General features: G+C 55.3%; 1 protein-coding gene across 1 annotated transcript in view; it reads right to left on the bottom strand.

The window, feature by feature from the left end:
* The window catches only part of LOC144950743 (uncharacterized), a 151,866-nt gene that overhangs the window by 117,899 nt on the left and 18,797 nt on the right, over positions 1-15,170 (bottom strand). The gene's annotated exons all lie outside the window — the stretch shown is intronic.

Consider the following 15,170-nt stretch of genomic DNA (forward strand, 5'->3'; position numbering starts at 1 on the left):
TGGTGGTGGGTGTGGGGGGGGGTGCAAACAAACAGATGGGGAAAAACGAAACTCAAAGCACGAATTCTTGAATTAAATCCCGACACGACCGTAAATCATGACAATTGACCCCATTTCTCGAGGGCGGGCGAGCGATTCTTAACTGCTGAATGTGCCAGTGCCCTGCGAGAGTCAAAATGATGCAGGGCATCTCGTCCATCCTTCCGTACGTTCGTCCGTTTGTCTGCAGTGTCCCCTTATCACCGTCCCTAGGCTGTCGACGGCTACGAGCGATAGATAGGCGATCGCAAATACCTACGACAGGGACGGGGCCGCCCAATCCGAGTGGCCGGTGCACTTATCACAGGCACGCTTCCTGTTTTTGCAAAATGTGCTCTGCGTGTGAACGTGTGGTGGTGGTCGTGATGGTGGGGGGCGGTAATGCAGCGGTTTAGCGCGCTGCACCGCACCACTAACCTCCTGACAACACCGGGTTCGATTCCCCTCCCCACCCCTTTACAGCCAATGTGTGCGATGCATACCTGAACCGCTTCTGGGACTCTCCTAGGTCGACTGAGCCTCAAATTAGCACTTGGTTGAAGTGTACAAAACAAAGGTGGCCGCTGCGTGGTGCTCGCCAGACCACCGCTTTGTGTGTCCCGTGCCGGCCCAACAGTCCGTTGAGGCTGGACGCGGGATCTCTTGGTCTCTGATGCGTGCGTGGAATTAATCGTCCAAACCTACATTAATAGTGTCATTGTCCAGCAATTGATTACTACAGTGCATACGCTTGCCCTCGGTTGAGTAAATTGTCTTAATCAGCCATCGATGCAATTTAGCGCCGCGTTTATACAACGTGCCATCGGAATCAATCTTTTCAAATAACATTCAGGGTGCGCTACTTTCTGTTTATAATCATTTTGACAATCAATGAAATGTAAAATTAAGCGGGACACACCTCCCCCCCCCTCCCCACCGATACAATATTTATATAAAATTGTTGTTTTGTTCGGCAAGTCGCCGAGAAATTATCTTTGGTCATCAATTTTTTTCTCTCTCTCCCAACTAAATCACACCGACCATTTTCCAAGAACGGTCCCCACCCCCACTCCCCGCACCGCGTGGCCACAGGCCAGCGTACCACCCAGCGCCCGAGCCTAGGGGCGATGATGCTGTGATAACGATACGGCGACGAGGGTGAGCGCGGACGCAAGCCGCGCACGACAGAAACGAGGGCCGTGCGTTGACCGCGTCTCGCCGAGAGAAGCCGCCTCGCCGATCGCGAGACGCCATCGACGCAACGGCCTCGTGTCCTGCAGGCACGCGCGACAGGAAGGAGGCAAGGGGGCGAGTGGGGGTAAAGCGCCGGGAAGAAGATTACATTTTTTAAGTAATCCGCTTTGAGGAATATCGCTTTTCACACTCAACAAGGAGGGGGTAAACGACGTTCGAAATGGTGCCGTTGGAAATGTAAAAAAGAAAAATCCGTCGCTTGCTTGGAGCTGGCCACAGGCCGGGCGCGATCGGCTTTTTTGTAATTTAGCTCGGAGCGAGGAACCAGCAGCGCCAACAGCAGAGACGGCGTGCGCGGAGCGGAAATGAGCGTTATACACGGGCAGCGCGCATTTATCTGCCATTGATTTATGGGGCGGCTGCCCGAGGGAGGGGGGTGGGTAGGGGGGGGGCCTCTCATCGATTCCCCATTTCCCCAACGAGCCCTCTCCCCCCCCCTCCCCCTCACCGCCTCTACCCCCAACCTCCACCTCCACCGCCCAATTCCTCCGTTAGTCCGCCTCACCGCCATTATTAACGGCGAGGGCAAATTACAAGAGTCGAGCGCTTATGGCCGACAGGGGGGCGGGGGTGGGGGTCTGTGGGTGCGTTCGTGGGCCCGGGGGTCACCATGGGGGGGAGAGGGCGGCGGGGGGGGCATCATCGAGGCCAGAATCTATATCCGAATCTTCATTTGGAGACTGGAAGAAGAATCCGATGAGCTACGAAGCTCGTTGTCCGCCGATGTCCAGAAAGCCTTCGTCGCCGTCGGCTCAACGCGGGGGGGCGGAGGGGGAAAAAGATCGGGGGGGGGGGGGGGGGGCAGCAAAACAATGGCGAGCGAGCGCGCGCCGCGGACAATGCGACGCGCATTAGGCCGATAATTGTCGCGTCGGAGCAAGAAGCGTCGGTGCACGCGCGTGTCATCTTTTGACTTGACAATTCAATCCGGTGTAGGCACTTTATTTGAGTAAAGCGAGCGAGCGCGGGCGGGTTCATCCGCCCCCCCACTCCTCTTCTCCCTTTGAGAGTTGTTATTTATTCTGGAAAGGAGAGCCCTGCAGAGGTGCGTGCGTAGGCGATGGGAGCGTCCGCAGCGGTAGTATTATTATGTTTTTTTGTTGGAATTCGAGCTGACACCGCACAATGTTCCATTCTTTTGAGCGATGTCGCAGATGTATTTAGCGTCTGTGACGTGAAGCGAAAGAGCAATTTAATGACGGTTTGTTTTTGTGTGCGTGCGCGCTAACTGCTGACCATCAATGAGATCATGAACCTTGAAAACGGATTTAGCCAGGTGCTCGACTCTCCAAGGCCTAAATCCACACAGCTCGCTCCGCACTGCCACGTTTAGTTGGAGTACCCTTCCACACTTGGGATGGATTTCAGAAGTCATATTTTTCGGACGCTGGAATTCGGAATTGTTGGCGGGCTTGCAGGGTATTAACATTTTAATTTTAATCACTCGAATCGTTCAATGCCAATTGTTACAATTTAAATGGTTGTAAATAGTTAACACGTTAGATTAAATATCGTAGGGTGACGTGTTGAGTCGTGCAATTTTAATAGCCGTAGAAATATTGTTCATTTCATTCTACTACGGTGTATTCTTGCATGCAAGTGGGTTTTGTAAAACCTTCCAGGTAAGAATGCACACAAAGTATTGATGAATTACGACGCTCTGATGCGTAGGAAATATATATTTCCGTGCATGAAAAGTTTCGACTTTTCTGTTTGTATACACTGTTGACAAAACACGCACACACACACACATACAGAGGCCTTCGAGTGGAGAAGGCTTTCGCTAGGAAATGTAACCATGGCAACAGCCCCCCCCCTGCCCCCCCAACTGAAAAAAAATCACAGTGCCTGACCAAACATTCCACTACCCACACACCAAACATTTCTACATTCAGCCCCGAGTTAATTCATCCATTATATGTTTTTTTTTTGCTTTGTTCCCATCGTGTTATTTATTTTCATTCTTTAAAAAAAGAAAAATATGGCAGTTGAATGCAGCAACAACAAAAAAAAAAACGTCTGTTGCAAACAAAAAAAAGTTGACACCGGCGTTAAGCGAAATCAGAGGGCATTGCAAAACTGCACAATAACACCCCCACCGCCTCCTCCGCCAAAGCAAATGTAGTGAGTGACAATCATTGTTCGGTTGTGCCGCCGCGCAGGAAAACGATCTTTGCTAAACCCGCGGGATTTCGTACCGCAGCCGCACCAAGGGGCATACAACGTCGGTAAGGTGGATAAGCGGGGGAAAAGGTGAGGTTTGCGAAGATCGATGCCAAAATTACGAACAAAAAGTTACGCGTTCGTCAGTAGCGCCGTGGCATAACAAAACAATACGTAGATATAGTGCAAATGTTACGTGGGCAAAAGTCCCATCTTTATGCGCTGACTTAAAAAAATATGAAAAAAATACAGGAACAGGTTGGGTTTCGAGCCACTGGTAGAAAAGGCATTGGCCAGAAACGTCACCTATTTTTTTATTTTTTTGAAGGCCACCCAATGGTTGTTGATGTCTCGCGTGTATCCAGATGGCTCGCGCAATGTTGCACGCGATTTCATTTTTAGTTTTTTTTTTACAAGGTGGGGCCCTGGCTTAATTTATCAAATGCCTCGTGCCTGACAGTTAAACTTTTACGAGGGTACCCCCCCCCCCCCCAGTTGGGGCTCTCGATGAGGGGGACCCCCCCTGGCCCCTCCCCCCTCTCCCCCCACCGCCCCCCACCCCAACCACATTCCTTCCTCGGAAGACCGCTTTATTTGGCGATGGGGCAGCGATAGTGACGACAGGGCGAGAGACAACTAAACTATCCTCAACACCCCCCCGCCCCCCCCAGTGAAAAGAGACATTTTCCTCCGGAAGGCGACACCGGAGCGACATCTTCCACAGAGGGCATCGCCGGGAGGGAACTTTTGGAAGCTACTGCCCCCCCCCTGCTCCTCCTCCTCCTCCGCGCCCCCCCCCCATCTCTCTTTCTCTCCCGTGTGGTGGCGGCCGCTGACTCTTCCACGACCGCCACACGACGTCGACCGCCGGCTCGCTCATTCCTAAAGTTGGCGAAGAGTGAACGATGGATTTTTATTATTTTTGTTTTCAATCTCCCCGCGTGTTTCGGAGGAAACCGTTCGGGGGCGAGGTGGGGGGGGGAGAACCGTCGAAGAAATAATTTTGGCGTTCCACGTCGCCCCCGCTCCTTAACTCGGCGAGGAACGCATTTATTTCATTTGGGCACTCCCGAATGCATTTCGGCAATAACGTAGGATTATTATGGAGAGGCGTACGTTGTACTCCGAGTGGTAGTGCCTTACGCCAATGAGCCCCCGATTCCAAACCAGCACCCAATCAGGGTTGCTTACATGGATGGGCGTCACTTCTCTTTACGTGGTCACGAAATCTATTTTCCGCTTAGCAGCTAAAGCCAACATCGTTAGGTTGCTTTAGAGAAACGCGCAATTTGTCCACGCCATCAACGTGAACCTCCTAAACCATCTTCGCTGACCAGGGCCCCACGATGATTTTTCATGGCATTGCTCTCGCATATAATATCTGGCAACTCTAGAATATGTAAAAAAAACGCCAGACACTGCTGACGTGACCAAAAACTGTAAAAACCCGTCCGTATTTCGCCAGTTGTTTTAATAACATTACTGTCTGGATAACACTGGTCTGGAAAATAGCCCACGGAATGAAACAAAACCGAAAAAGAAGACATTTTATTTTTCTACAAACATCGGGGGGCGGCAGGGCGTTGGGTGGGGAAGGCAATTTATTTAATTGCCCACAAAGCTCCACAGCGGCAACAAAATGTAACGAGGCATCAAGACGGAGCGTGACATCTGTGTAAGTTGCCTTGCCGGCTGACGAAGGAGCTCGCGAACCAATATTTGAACGACGACGACGACGACAATAACAACCGACAACAACAACCAACAACCGACAAATTCGGAGGGCAATCATTTTTTTAAGGATTGATTTACCGCGGTGCTAATTAAGAGGAGGACGGGCCAGTGAGCGAACGCTTTGCCGGCCGCTGGGATAACTTCGATCGGCATCTTTATGGCCACTGCCCATCCTCGAGGAATGCTCATTCCCCCCCCCCACACCAGATTTAGCCACAGTCAAATCAGCACATCAGCTGTGGGGGGGGGGGGGGGCAGGAGGGGGGGTTAACCCTCCTGCTCCAAAAAAGCAGACTCGTAAAGGACCACGTGCGTTCTCGGTCCCTTTACAGCACGCTCAGCAACTGCGGCCCCGATCAGTGGTTGGTTGGTGGTGGTGGTGGTGGTGCATGCGCAACAACTTCTGTGCACGCGCGCAAAGGCAAAGATTCCCCCATACAGCCTGAACAGACGGTTCGGGCAAGTGCTGGTAGCGAGCAGCACCGATTAAGGTCGGCACGGCGCACGAAAGGGGCCTTTGTCTCCGCAGTGGCGATGTTGACACGTCGCGCCAGGTACTCATTTGAGGCTGAATCAACCTAGGGGAGGAAGCCCAGGGCCGCTGCAGATAATTAATCACTGCGCATTGCTGGTCACGAGCGGGGAATCGAACCTTAGGGTCGCCAGGTTCGGAACGCAGCGCGCTAACCACTACAGTGCCGCTCAACGAGCGCGCACACGCGCACGCACACGCGCGCACACACGCGCACACACTCACACACGCGCACACACACTCACACACTCACAAGCAGATAATCGGCTTTTGTGCCGTAAGGCCATGATTCACTCCAGCAATTTTAGAGCAATCGTTGCCGGCAATTGCTGGCAACGGCAAATGGCTTGCCCCACCATTTTCCACGGTAATGAATAAAAAACAACAACGGAGGTTGCCCGAATCCGGACAATTCCGATGGCCGCTGCCCCCGACCGAGAAATGTGGATGACGACGGCCAATCAGAACACGGGCAGAAGTCACGTGACTAACACATTGTTGTGTGCTTCCTTTTTTAGAAAAAATATCATTGTTCCTAAAAATTACTTTTTAACAACAATAAAAATGTCATTGTCCGTGCCACCGTCCGAGTTGGTATAATTACACACTAGTTGCGAAAAAAAATTATTGTTGTGCTTTTTGTGCCGGTGCCATATCTTAATTAGTTTTATTCATTTGAAATGTTTGCTTCGTAGCAGGAGTTTTAATTCGCTTGGTAGTGGCTGTATGAGGGATTGTACCCTCATATATATAATTCATGTACAGCGTTACGAGATGCTATGAGCCCGAATGAAGCTATACGAAATGAAAGTATTATTATTACGAGTGAAAAATTGCTGCCAACAGCCATCCTAAAATGTACCAGAACATATCATGGCCTTTAAAGACAGCCAAGTGGCATTAGGAAGCTCCTGAGAGACTGGTATATGGTCAGATATACAGAAACGCAGACATATGGATGCACAGGCAAGCATATATCCAGAGATACAGGCAGACAGGGAAATATTGAGAGATGCAGACAGACATTCAGATATCAAGCAAAACACAGAGAGACATGCACAGCGACAAGGGTGGCAGGGTGGCCACGGTCGTGATGCTTGTGCCGCATAGCGAGAAGGCGTCTGGGTTCGATTCCTGACTCGGATGCCTTTCTGTGCGGAGTTTGTATCGTAAGTGGCGTTGGCCAAAAACGTCACAATGCTGAAAACGAACCCTGCAAATTACTCAATTGGGATCACACACAGCTTCTAGCAGCAGCGGCAGTAGTAGCAGCAACAGTAGCAGCAACAGCAGCAGCAGCAACAGCAGCAGCAACAGCAGCAACATCGCCCCCCACTACTGCGAAAACTTGGCAGGACCCTGCTGAAAAAGAGTTTTGAGACTCAGCGGAGGTTTCTCGTGGGCAATCTAGCAGAATAGTAATAATAAAAATAAAACAAAATAATATCCGAGAAACATAGGCAAGGCATGCAGACAGATCCAAAAAGATATTCCGGCCGACAGATATCCAACGATACAGGAGAGGCAAATATCCAATGATACAGACGGGCCAGATAAATATCCAGAGAAACAGACAAGACAGATATTCAGCAGAGATGAAGGCAGGCCTCGGGACAGCAAATCTGTTTTGTTCCGAGCATGTGAACGGAAGGGGAAAGTGAACGGTGTCAAATTTGACACCTCTGCCAAACGGGCGAGCGCCGTGATGATGACGAAGAAGAAGTGGGCCCTCCGGATGCCCGACAATCATCGTCCCCAAACTCTTTAGGGGGGGGGGGGGGGGGCGACAGCCGCTGGTGTCATTGTTGGGGAACCTTCCCGCCCCCGGCGTGCTTGGCGGAGAGAATCCCGACGCGTCGTTCAACATTTCTGTTCGTATATAAAAGCAGACTTTTAAAAAAAGCAAGCGTCGGACCGCGGAGATTTTGCCCCCGGAATTTTCCGGTACGAATGCACGTTGCGATTCTGTAGAATCGCTGCCAAGCCAGAGTTGGTGCGAGAAAGAGAGCGAGCGAGCGAGAGAGCGAGCGAGAGAGAGAGCGAGCGAGAGAGAGAGCGAGCGAGAGAGAGAGCGAGCGAGAGAGCGCGAGAGAGCGAGCTAGAGAGCGAGAGAGAGCGAGCGAGCGAGCGAGAGAGCGAGCGAGCGAGCGAGCGAGCGAGCGAGCGAGCGAGAGAGCGAGCGAGAGAGAGAGCGAGAGAGAGAGCGAGAGAGCGAGAGAGAGAGCGAGAGAGCGAGCGAGAGAGAGCGAGAGAGAGAGAGCTAGAGAGCGAGAAAGAGCGAGCGAGCGAGAGAGAGAGAGAGCGAGTGAGCGAGCGAGAGAGCGAGCGAGAGAGAGAGCGAGAGAGCGAGCGAGAGAGAGCGAGGGAGAGAGCGAGAGAGCGAGCGAGAGAGAGCGAGCTAGAGAGCGAGCGAGAGAGAGAGAGCTAGAGAGCGAGAAAGAGCGAGGGAGAGAGCGAGAGAGAGAGAGAGCGAGTGAGCGAGCGAGAGAGCGAGCGAGAGAGAGAGCGAGAGAGCGAGCGAGAGAGAGAGCGAGCTAGAGAGTGAGCGAGAGAGAGAGAGCGAGCAAGAGAGAGAGCGAGCGAGCAAGGACTAGACCAGGCCCAGAGCGCATGTGGGCCACGCCAGGCGCAATCCCCGAGCATAAAATCCCAACGCCAATAAACTTCTAAATGGGGCACCCGGCCGCTAACGGCACGGGATGGGGGGGGTGGGTGGGGATGGGGGGGACGGGGCCCTCTCTCCGTGGGCGCGACGTGGCGGCATGAGCGGTGCCGTCCGCCACCATTTCCCCAGTGCTGGGCGCAGGTTGAGGAGTTAAACCGACGGTCGTCGTAGTCGTGACGGCGGGAGGTGTGGGAACTCGCGCGAATTTTAGTTTTTTTTTTAACCGATGAGATCGGATTAACAAGATTTTATTCGAATTATCCATCGCTCTGCCGCCATTTTAAAATGGCCGACACCGGGCATGCGGTTTCAAGGAACGCTGGAAACTCAGCGCCGTGAACGCCCCCCCCCCCCCGCCACCACCCCGTGTGATGATTTTTGGAAATAAATGTTCACGTCGCACGGATGTACGTCTTCGCATCATTTTCAATCTCTTCTAGAAACGTTGCTTTTTGCCCGAATTTCTATTTGCCTAATCGTTGTTAGTGGAAATACAAAGACCCCCCCCCCCCCATAGCCTGTAACAGACTTGTTGGGGCCAAGTGCTGTTAGCGAGTAGCAGCACCTATGAAGGCCGGCACTGTTGCACACGAGGGGGGGTGGGTGGCCAGACACCACGCCCGGCCGCCTTTGTCTCCCAAGTGCCGATGTTTACTACACACCGCACTAGGTACTCATTTGAGGCCGAGTCGACCTAGGGGGTGGCCCAGGAGCGCTTCAGAATCGAATTGGGGTCGCCGGGCTCGTAGCGCAACGTGCGCTAACCGATACAAAGGTAAAGATCACCCGTGTAGCCTTAACAGACCGTTGGGGGCAAGTGCTGTTAGCGAGTAGGACCTATGAAGGGCAGCACTGTGGCACGCGAGGGTGTGGGTGGCTAACCGCGACACGCGCACACAGAGACACGCGCGCGCACTCGCCTACGAGGTCCGCAAGACGCGCCCGTAACTTTTCCCTTTAAAATACGAAGCGCAACAACCGCTAAGGGATTAATCGACTCCGTCGAGAATGGATGGCGCCCACCGCCGCCCCGAGCCAGCCGTGCGGCGGTACGGCCGCAATTCGGACGCATCGCGCCAAGCGCTCCGGGGCAAACCACCACAACCACCACCACCACAACCACCACGACAACCACCACGACAACCACCCCCCCCCCCCCGAAGCAAGAGAGTGGTAGAGCCCGGAGGGGCGGAGGGGCTGGGGGGGGGCTTGGCGCTCGGCACAGGAAATTTGATTGCGAGCCATAACGCCCCGTTAGGGAAACTCGATTACAATTGTTAAATGCAGCCTCCGTGGCAGTTACCGGAGGACAGATGAACTGTAGGCAACTGTAACCCTAGCATGTAACCGGGCACTTATTTACAGCACAAAGGGCCGCACGCAATACATTACTCTATACAGTAATTATAGCACTACCACCACCCACCCACCCACCACCCACCACTCTGCCCACCAGCCCACCCCGTGCCCTCCCAACCACAGCTCGGAAAGGTTATTAGGTATTGTGCGTGGACACAAATGTGGCGGCGGTGGGGACGATAACAACCGAGGAGCAACATGAATTAGTAAAGTCGGTGGGTCCGGCATTGCCCCGCTTGGCGAGAGACACAAAACCGCTGGGGTTGGGGGGGCGGGGGTGATGATAGCGCACCCCACCCCACCGCACCTCACACCGCCACCACCACCACCGCCACCACCTTCGCTTCCCTACTTTTGCACGTTCACGTAAACCCCGGCCATTACGAGAGGGCACGGCAGCCGTGCGCGCGTCTCTGCCCCGTCTGTCCGTACGTGGCAGCAGCAGCAGCGGCGGCGGCAGCAGCTGTTGCCGCCAAGACAACAAGAAAGGCCTCTGGCAAATTGGGAAAGTGGGGGGATGGGGGGGGTTCACAACAACAACAAAAGAGTTAACAACAACAACAAATGGTGTTTGATAGGTCGGTTGGGTGGGGTGGTGGCGTGGGTGGGGTGGTGGGTGGTGGGGGCTGCGGGAGGGGGGTGCTAAAATGTTAGGGAAGCCGGAGGGTAGGGTAGCAGGTCTGGTTGGTGTTGGTGGGGATTCTTTGAAGGCAAAAACGTGGGACAATGTTCTCCCTTCTCTCCTCCAGCACTCTCTCGCTCTCTCTTTCGCTCGCTCACTCGCTCTCTCTTAATGGCCCCATCTCTCTCTCTCTCACTCGCTCTCTCTCTCACTCGCTCTCTCTCTCACTCGCTCGCTCTCTCACTCGCTCTCTCGCTCCCTCGCTCTCTCACTCGCTCTCTCTCTCACTCGCTCTCTCGCCGGCTCTCTCTCTCGCTCCCTCGCTCTCCCTGCCACTCCCTATTATGTTCTTCAGACCGGTAAGTGATACCCATCATCATTCACACAATCCGATCACACACACGTCACTGTGCAATGTTCAGCTGTTGCGCGTGTGTGTGTGTTGCAGTGAAGGGTGGGAGGGGGGGGTAGAGAGCTCGACACACGTGTGGAGGAGTCTTCAGAGTTTTACAAATATATAAATATGTGGGGGGGGGGGTTGGCCACTTTCGCCGATATCATCAGCGTGAGGGGGGCCCGTCACACCACGTGAAACCATTGGGAGTTTGACAGCTGCATGATGATGATGGGGGGGGGGGGCGGAGGGTGTTATCACTCTTTGTGCATTGTCGGGGGCCCGTACTGCAATGAAGAATACGGCTTGAAACACAAAGACAAAGATCCCCCGTGTAGCCTGTAACAGACTGTTGGGGCAAGTGCTGTTAGCGAGCAGCACCTACGAAGGCACACGAGGGGGTGGGTGCCCAGCACCACGCCCGGCCGAATTTGTCTCCCCAGTGGCGATGTTTACACACCGCACCAGGTACTCATTTGAGGCTGAGTCGACCTAGGCTATACATGCACACGTACACGCACGCACGGACACATCGTGCTCACACTTTTATGGGCGCTACGCCTTTTCCCTTCCCGCTCGCTTGCCCACCCCGCTGTTAAAAGTCAAACGGATCTATGGTGGGCCGGTAAGACCTATAGACTCACACAGAGACCCGTAGACTCGCACAGAGACCTATAGACTCACACAGAGACCCATAGACTCACACGGAGACCCATAGACTCACGCAGAGACCTATAGACTCACATAGAGACACATAGACTCACACAAAGACCGATAGACTCACACAGAGACCCGTACACTCACAGAGAGACCCGTAGATTCGCACAGAGACCCGTAGACTCGCACAGAGACCCAGAGATTAGCCCAAACACTCTCCCACGATCCGTTCTCTTGGTCAACGGACTCATGGAGACCACACTCCTATGCACGTCTTCAGGATTTTGCGCATCGCTTATCCCCGTCTCGCCGCGGAATTCCCAGAATTCCCTCTCAAAGACGCCCGTGGGCCAAAACGCCTTCTTCGGGAGCCGCCTCCATAGCTCGGGCCCATCTCTCGGAGCGTACAAAACAACGTCCCCGCACAAGGAGCCGTGCTCGAGTGAGGCCCCGTGTCTGTGACTGAGCGCACTGGTTTCCCCTCGCCGCTCTCGCTGGGGCACGCGGTCCCTACGGAACGGGCGACCCGAATTCGATTCCCGCTCACGGCCACCAAGACCCGCAACGATTACCTGAACCATGTACCTGGGCCGGCCTCCCCCTCAACGAGTACCTGGGTGCGGTGGCGCGTCAAACGTCGCCGCCACTGCGGAGAAGACGGCGGTAGAGCGTGGCGCCGACCACCACCACGCCCGCCCGCCCATCCCTCCCTCCCTCCCGCCCTCCCCGGACCGCCGTTTTCCCCAAGCAGACATTTTAAAACGCGCACGCGGCGTGTCACATTGACGCGCGGACGCAGGCTGCATTCCTGCGTCCGCGCAAAAAGCCGCAGCCGGGCGCTCGCGATGACAAAGCCGCCAGCGATTACGACGAATGCGGAAGAGCGTAAAACTTCGAAATTCGCGAACTTCTTTTTCTCGTCGTCGTCGTCATCGTCGTCGTCGGTGTTTCGGCGCGAGCACTGCGCAGGCGTTTGCCGTGCGTCGTCGCGGGGGCGGCTTGCGAGGGAGCCATTCCCAAACGGTTCCCCGCAGGAGCTCCCCGGCGGGCGCGCGGCAAAATGCTGGGGGCATCGCGTGGAACAACGATGACAACAACGACGACGACAACAACGACGACGACGACGACGACGACGACGACAACAACGACAACAACACCAACGACAACGACAAAAACAACGACGACAACACCGACAACAACACAAGTCGACAACACAAGCAGCCGTGGAGGACGGCTGCTTGTGTTGTGGCCGAAACGTCGTGAGAATTTTTTCTTTGATGATGTTGTATTTTTATTATTTTATTATTTCCCTTCTACGTGACTTTACCGAAAAAACCAAGAAGAACAACTGCAGCACCAACGACAATGACAACACCGACAACAACAACAACAACACCAACAACGACAACAAAAACAAACGCACGACCCCAAAAAACCACGATCGCAGTTGGATCCGTGTTTTCGTTTTGACGTTTGGCCCTTTGCCGGTGAATGCCCCGAAGCGAACTCTTGGCGCGCTTGACGAGCGAGCGAGAGGGGGAGGGTGCTGCCGGGCCGCTTGGCGTTATTACCAGGGGGGGGGGGTTTTCTTCCACTTTTGCCACTTGAGCATTTGATCGACTGCCAAAGCGGCTTGGCAGAGGGAGCAGCAGCAGCAGCAGCACGCGCGGACCGGGGAGACACCTGGCCACCGTCCAAGAGCTAAGCGCGGTGACGGAGAGGGGGATACCCCACAGAAAGGAACACCCACACGGGCACGCGCGCGCAGACGCACGCCACGGACATCGCGTACACTGGATGTGCGCGCGTGCCCACGACAAATCAGAGGTCGCAAACGGGTTTTGATTCCTTACCCGTACCCGTACCCGGCCGCACCAGGGTCGCAAATGGGTACCCGTACCCTACCCGATACCCGGCTACCCGTACCCGGCCGGGTACCCGATTGCGACCTCTGGGATGAAGCCATGTTGCAGGCGCGGGTGGGTTGATTCTAGGAACTTGAATTGCGAGAAGAGCCAAGACGTTGGGAAATGAGTGACAAACGGTTACTCACCAGTGACTCACGGCCTACCCGTACCCGGCCGCACCAGGGTCACAAACGGGTACCCGTACCCGGCCGGGTACGGGTACGGGTAGCCGGGTATCGGGTAGGGTACGGGTATCGGGTACCCGGTTGCGACCTCTGCGACAAATGCACGCGCACGGAGACACAACACGCACGAGCACACAGACACGGACATACACGCGCAGACACGCACGTGTGCCCCCACACGCCTAGACGCGCACACACACACACGGACACACTCTCACACAAAGACAAAGATCCCCCGGATAGCCCTAAATTTTGGGGCGAGTGCTGCGTGCGAGCGGCGCCTAGGAAGGCCGGCACGGCACGCAAGAAGGTGCGTGGGCCAGCACCATGCCCGGCCGCCTTTGCCTCCCCAGTGGTGCTGTTCACGCTCGTCGCGCATGCCCACGCACGCACAAACGACAACCGCAGAGATCCCCCACCACGTGGCCGACACAAAATGCTCGGGGCGAGCGGCGTACAGGGAGCCGCATCGACGAGGGGCGGCACGGCGCACGAGAGGGGGGTTGGTGTGTGGCCGGGACCACACCCACGGGGTGAACTTTGTCTCCCCGGCCGTGATGATTGCACACCGCGCAGAGCCTCGGTCCAGCAGCGACGGGAGTGCAATGACCGAGATTCCCGATCTCTCTCACCGCTGACATCAACCGTCGCGCCGGGAATTAGAATCCAGGTCGGCAAGTTCGTAGCGCGGTGGGCCAACCGGCTGTGCCACCGCTCCCGGCGTGCATAAAGATACAAAGATCCCCCGTATAGCCTGTACCAGACTGTAGGGGCAAGTGCTGTTAGCGAAGGCCGGCACTGTGGCACACGAGGGGGTGGGTGGCCAGCACCACGCCCGGCCGCCTTTGTCTCCCCATTGTTGAAGTTTTGCGCACCGCCCCACCTTGGAACGCTTCGGACATCACTCGCCGTTAGCCGCGTGGTCGAGCGGCGCCGCGCGCTGACCGCCCGCGCCACCGCTCCTCGCGTGGGCACGCGTGGGCACGCACGGGCACGCGCGTACACAAACACGCGCACCCCACACACCACGGGGCCTTCCTTTCTGGCGAACCGCCCAGACCCTCCGGCCGGAGTTAAAGCCACGTGCCGGTCGTGTGCGCGCTCACTCATGAGAGCGCTTTCTCTCTCGTGAGCGAGCCGGGCAGCTCTTTTTTTCAGAAGCGACCTGGCCTGCCGAATGAAGGCCCGACGAAGTGGCTCATCGCGTAGAAATGTAGAGCGGTAGCCGAGTTGCTCTAAACGCGCGACGTCGATTCTAAACGTGGAGGGGAAAACTGGAGGACCCGGAGGAAAATCCACGCGGCCACGGAGAGAACGAGAGAGACACGCAAACACCAAATATACAGCGGGCGTCAAGGTCGGGATCGAACCCACGACCTCCTGTATACCAGGCGAGGTAGTTAACATCTCCTAGCCACCGTGATGATGAGAGAGAGAGACACGCAAACTCCAAATATACAGCAGCAGGCGTCAAGGTCGGGATCGAACCCACGACCTCCTGTATACCAGGCGAGGTAGTTAACATCTCCTAGCCACCGTACACGTCACACACACACACTCGCTCGCTTCACTTCACAAGTCTGTCCAACTTCCTCCTCTTAGCTATGCCTCGCACCACCCCCGGCGCCCCACTCCGATCCCCCCCCCCACAAAAGCCCCTCCCCTCAGTCCCTATAGCCC

Source organism: Lampetra fluviatilis, chromosome 59 (genome assembly GCF_964198595.1).
Source record: "Lampetra fluviatilis chromosome 59, kcLamFluv1.1, whole genome shotgun sequence".
Classification (NCBI taxonomy): domain Eukaryota; kingdom Metazoa; phylum Chordata; class Hyperoartia; order Petromyzontiformes; family Petromyzontidae; genus Lampetra; species Lampetra fluviatilis.